The sequence below is a fragment of the Pteropus vampyrus genome, unplaced genomic scaffold, assembly GCF_000151845.1.
Source record: "Pteropus vampyrus isolate Shadow unplaced genomic scaffold, Pvam_2.0 Scaffold52, whole genome shotgun sequence".
Lineage (NCBI taxonomy): Eukaryota > Metazoa > Chordata > Mammalia > Chiroptera > Pteropodidae > Pteropus > Pteropus vampyrus.
In genome coordinates, this window is record NW_011888833.1 from 3,148,828 (window position 1) to 3,155,158 (window position 6,331).

General features: G+C 43.0%; 1 non-coding gene across 1 annotated transcript; it reads right to left on the reverse strand.

The window, feature by feature from the left end:
* Nucleotides 1-607: 607 nt before the first annotated feature.
* On the reverse strand, nucleotides 608-726 carry LOC111739687. The gene has a single exon (XR_002780345.1). It is a non-coding gene; the product is annotated as a 5S ribosomal RNA (ribosomal RNA).
* Nucleotides 727-6,331: the final 5,605 nt, after the last annotated feature.

The window sequence follows — 6,331 nt, forward strand, 5'->3', positions numbered from 1 at the left end:
TAAGTATGTGTGTGCGTCACCTACTAAAAGGTCTCTCCTTTATCGCCTCGTCCTCCCATTAACATGTCAGCTCCGTGAAGGCAGGGCAGGGATGTTTTCATATTTTGTTCACTGATGTCCAGAATAGTACGTGGCATGTAGTAGGTGTTCAATAACTAGTTGCTGAAAGAATGAAGTTTGTGTGGAATGTTGTGCCTACTTTTTACACTAGAGAATCGTGAGATCACCAGATTTTAGATATATTTATACATTTGGGCCTTTTCCTTGGTGATCTCATCTAGTAATTGCATCTAGATCTGCCTTGCACTTAAAGCTCATCCAGATTACTTGCTATGAGTAGATTTTGGGGGGATATTTCTGGTTTAGGACTTACAGACGACATCTGTGGGAGAAAAGACATTTAAAGAGAATAATTGACAACTTTCCACCTTCTGTCTTTCTTTAGTTTTTTTTCCTCCAAAAGGCCAAAATTGGAAAAAAAAAAATCATTGAAGCAAAAGCAAACACAGTTACATCTTTATAGAGAGAGTAAGAGAGAGTAATCTTCTTAGTTACAGAAACAATGAAAAAGTCTAACATCTTTTTCTCTTTTTCATTTTATTTTTTACACCTACAGCACCTGGTCTTCCTAGGTGGTCTCCCATCCAAGTACTAACCAGGCCCGACCCTGCTTAGCTTCCGAGATCAGACGGGATCGGGCTTGTTCAGGGCGGCATGGCCGTAGACGAGCATCTTTTTCTGAGTGTGATTAAGTAGTGGGGAGAAAAAGCTCTCGGCAGAGGGTCATGGATAAGAAATCAGCAGGATGGAAACCAGAGCATCAGGCTCCTGACCAAGAACGTACTGACAAGTTCTCGCAAACCGAGGGCTGACAAAGCGTACCAATGAGAAATAGTGTCGGAATGCTCTTCAGATCGGAGTCAGTGTTCCCAAACGAAATGGTTTAAAAGGGGAGGGGACAGCCACACGTCAAGGGCAAAAGCATGTTTGCGTCTTCCCTTCACTCCTGGACACTGAGCTTTGGAGGTGAAACCTCCCTTTGACTGGCAGAAACCCAGGAAGGGAGGGTGGACAAAGAACTCACGCGAAAGAAATGCGAAAATGCCTTCGACAGCTCGACGGGGCTTTAATTCAACGTAGGGAGCGTGACAACAGCGCTCGCTGTCATCAAAAGCTAAAGGAACATCTCGCCACACTGCGCCTATTTACCTGTGTTCGGGACAATCCGACGATTCTCTCGGAGGAAGGCGGTACATACACCGCAGCCCAACCTACACCAAAGGGGTCGTCTTTCATTTAATTCCGAGGAGGAGGCACAGAAATTTGCCCAGCTATGTTGCGCTTTGAAGCAACAATGAAAGAAAAGATTTTTAACACTAGATGATGCAAAATCATTCTAAAAGTATTATCCTGGTACCAGTTTGATTCTTGATAGTCAGCTAATGTTAAATCAACAGCAAGACCGCTCTCTCATACAAACGCATCTGTTGACAACGCCGCACCAGGCCGAAACCCCTCAGCCTCCCCAGGCCCCTGCCTGCCTACTTGAGTAACTTTCCAAACCACACAGCCCTCGATGCCCGGTTTGCAGTTCCGGTGCGCAGCAGTTCCGGTGCGCGGCAGTTCCGGTGCGCGGCAGTTCCGGTGCGCGGCAGTTCCGGTGCGCGGCAGTTCCGGTGCGCGGCAGTTCCGGTCCGCGGCAGTTCCGGTTTGCTGCCCACCAATCACGACAGTTCCCACCAGGACACCCCGCTCTGTCCTCCCTTCCCCTCAGAGCTTTGCTGGCACTCGCCCACCCCACTCCACCTAAGCCTGTCCTGACATGAACCATCTTTAGTGCTGAATTTAATGCCTGATAGAACAAGTTGAAACTTTTCCAAACGCACACTCTCACAAAACATGTAGCCCGGCAATTTGGCTGAACAAGAACAGAAGGGAATCTGTTCAGCGATTCAGTGATTAATAGAAAACTAGAAACGAAAAAATGCCCAACCTCACCAACCTTTACCAACGCTAGTAAAGAAATGCAGATTAAAGCCACAGAGTTATACACCATTTTCACTTATCAAACAAAGATGAAAACATGAAAAATCCCGGGGTTGGCCAGGACGGGCGCACAGGGGCGCTCTGACACGTTACTGGTCAAAGTCTAAACGGCACATCGAGCTTTTTAAGGCTACAAAGGGTCCACGAAATCAAATTAGATGCAAAGGAAAATAACAGATTTCCCAAAATGTAGTCTGATGACGACTGAAACAAGTTAATGCTGGGGTATCGTTTGACTTTCTAGAAACAACGGGGGTTAATGACCCCCGTAAGCCCTGGACTTTGTGACTCCCACCCCATCCCCACGTCTTGGCCAGGACAGACACCAACCACCCCCACCCCACACAGAACTGGGAACCGGGACTCCGACTCCGGTCTCCTCGAGTCACATGTGCTTTGAACGAAACCGTCCCCTCCCATCAGGACACCCACTTTCCTAGCATATTCTATTCCTATCTGGCACACAAATAACATTTGAGAATTCAATAAACTGATTTTCACTTTGAAGTTTTCAAATTTATACTCCAGGATTATATTCCGCTTATATTCTTACTTTTCCTAAACTCCCTTGTCTAATCTTTCTACTTTCAATAATGGTGATTTAGATCAGTTTATCTGATTGTCATATTTACTATGGCTGATGAACACTATTTACATTTCTTAAATAGACTGAATCTGGTATAACTGGACCCAACGGATCTCAAACCTCACCCTCTAATGCTGAACGTTACCCTTGACAGGATTACAGAATTTTTTCAAAGTCCTACAGCAATTGAATCCTGAAGCAATGAATTAAACACTCACTTTAATTTAATGGTGCCTGCCATTCACCAACAGATGAAGGCCAATTTTCTCTCATCATTCGTTCTGTTATTTTCCAATCTGTTACTGAATTATACAAACTACAGATTCGATTTGCCTTTCAAAAAAGTAAAGTTTGACTTTTGAGAGGTATCACAGCCTCGACAGTGTTGACCCATAAACCTTTCTGTTCTGAGTCCCCGCATCACCTGACACTGAACACTCAGGAAGGGAAAGCGATACAGTCTTATTTCAACCGTAACAGTCGACTGTGACAACACAAAGAATTCAAGCTTTCAAAGCACCTAATTCCATGGAAGATGCAATCACGTTACATGCTTCAAAAATAACGCCCTCCCCCATCCTGTTTTTGGAGGACTTTGAAAACCTAGACAATATGCTTCCTTTCAAAACACCAACTGCTTACAGAGGAAAAGAAAGAAACAGACAACTGGTCTTGCCAAGAGCCATTTCTGCAGCTTCTCTAGGTAGAGCAGCCCTTTCAGTAGCGACAAAGATTTAAATTCGATCCCTGTGCACTGACGATACACCTTTTATGTACTTATCGTTGAGTTTTGGAACAGAAAGTGAGCTTAGAGAACTCTAATCCGACTTTTTGTTTCCAACTTTTCCAAGTATCAAGACCCCACCGCAATGATAAGAAAATTTCTGAGGGTTCTTATAATAGTTTTTATCTAGTGACAGTAATTCTTTAAAAGCACCTGCAAACGTGTAAAATAGTAGAACATGAAACCGTATTTTGTTACTGAGCTGGTTAATATCAGAACTAGATCTAAAACCAAGTCTCTCCAGATTTATGATACAGATGGGGCTCCAAGAACCTGGACCATGATTCATCAGGTAGGGACTTTCTTACGCATCCCCAGCAATTCTCTTAGGAACTAGACAAGCTAAAACTAAAGTTTTATGGAAAAATGAGCACAGACAGACAATTCTGAAAAAGAAGACTGAAGGGCATCCCTGAGATACTGTAACACTGCACAGCTACAATATTAAAATAATGTGGTGCTGACGTCTGAGGAAATAAACCTATAATGGTACAGACTAGAAAATGCAGAAGCTGACTGACACATACCTAGGAAACTCAGTATAAAACGAGTGTGGATGAAAATCCACGGGGTAAGGATTATTCGTGAAATGCTATTGTAACAACTAAATACCTATTGGGGGAAAAGAAATCAAATTGAGTACTAACCTCACCCCTTACACCAAAAGAAGTTCCAAATGAAGCTAAAATGTACAAAATGAAACCACTAAGGAACCTGAAGAAACACAGAATATTTTTTTAAATAATCTTGTAGCGGAAGTCTTTCAAAGCATGATCAAAAAACAGCAGAAGCCACACATTAAATTACTTGGGGGGAAAAAAATCAATTACTTCATTACAGAAAATTTTATAAACAAAGTCAAGATTATATATTAAATGAAGTCTCTTCAGAGCATTATACTCTAATCCGGGTTCTATGCCACCCAAGGCACAGCACCCTCTCTTTCGCTGTACAATCTCAAATCGCTTGGGAGAAAGTTTTAAAACAATAAAAAAATAAATAAATCTAATCTAACAGAATCCACTTCAAACCTTTCTTTCTTGCCGAGGCCTCTGAAGTGAGATTTCTATAACACCACCCTCAGCTACGACCTCCACTCATAATAGTAACGATCGGCCATGCAATAGGGCCATGCTTTTCAATATGCATTTGGGGAGTTTAATTTTAGCACGATTTAAGCACAGTAAAGCAATAAGAGGTCAATATTTTTTTTCCAAAATAAGCTTGATCTAGGATATACGGTCTGACCATCAACACGCAGGTGAGTGTTTACCAAATTTATAACATCAACAGAGATTAATGACCACCTGCTGTCTAAGGTACTACGCCAAACTCTAGCATGACAAAAAAACCAATCTTCTGCCTTCCATAAGCTTACAATTTACCTTTTATTGGCCAAATAAACCATGTGGATAGGATGTCTGATTATCAACAGCAGTAACATGTTATGCTTCAATCTTCAAATCTCCCTATGTAAAAAATAAAGCAAAATACAGTTAACTAACTTATTACTATAAGCAAGTCGCACCTAACCATGTGATTTTTCAAAACTGGTTTATGGATCTACCTAAGCGACTCCGCCCCAAACCTGAAGACTATAGCAGCCTATGACCTGCATGAGGTATTCCATCCCTAGGGAAATGTAACCAGCTGCTTCTTAAACTGAGACCATTAGTTCAGTATCACCTTTGTGAACCTTGAGAAAGAAAATACTTACCGAGTATTTTCTTGAGGGCTAACTGGGCTGAAATTTAAAAGCAGAGCCTAGAGCCATTTCTAAACAAGAACCTCTCAAGCACAGCACACTTCAGGGAGAAGCCTGTACTGCACTGCCTGCCCGCACTCAACTGCCTGCCCGCACCGTTCCAGCTGACTCGGTCGGCCCTTATAACAGAAAGGGCTCAGATTTTCCCTGTCCAATCAGAGCTATGCAGCTATATCCCCCAGCAGCACCCAAACCCATCATCAGTATCTTCACCAGCCAGAGTAGCTTCATTCTGACCAATCAGGACAGTGAATTTTGAACCAATCATATAGTGAGGATTCGGTCCTCACTTCCATGAGGACAGGTGAATCAGGGACCAGAGGCAAGGATTTCTCTCTATGTAAGGCAGCTTTATTCTGGCTCAGAGCACACGTTCCCTCGCAGGCAGAGCAGACCAGACCAGAGCAGAGCTGTGGAGGCAGAGGGTGGCCTGTCCCCGGGGCCTCCCCACAGCCCTGCTGCTTCGTAATTGAGCTGTATCACAGTCAAGCTGTCTGCATTGAATAAAGTTTCCTTCTTACCTGTACCCCAAATTGGGGATTCCTGTTGGCACTGAATTGGCACCAGCGACCATTGGTTGACATCCTGATCCCCAAACCATGTAATTTTTATTCCCATGGACTTTGTCCCTTTTATCTATATCTAGTATTTCTCCAATTTCTTAATAAGTCGTTCTTTCTTTTGGACATGGAAATATTACTTCTTATAATCATGTACTGGCTCACTTTAGTCAATTTTTTAAAAACTGTTCTGCCTTTTATGCTTTCCACTCTATTGCTTGGGAGGATTCCACATAGTATGTATTTTATGATGGAAGCTCTGATTCAGGGGAGGGAATTTGCTCGAATTTGCTACCCCGCTACTGTCTTTTCCCAGAGGATGGAAGGCTAGTATTCCTCCATTACCGTGGCGATTTAGCACAAACGATCAGAATTATCAAATAAGTCACAACCATGTTCAGTTTTTCATCTACGAAGACTCTGAAACAGTTACGACTTTCTGGAGGTCAGTGGCACAAGGCCATGCTGACGGTGCAAAGGGTTCCAAAGCTTCTTGCCCTATAGGTACCTTCGAGACATAAATACCAGCAACCGAAATTCCTGAATAAGTACCTCACGTTCCTTCCCTGCCTGTGAACGTTCCCTAGATA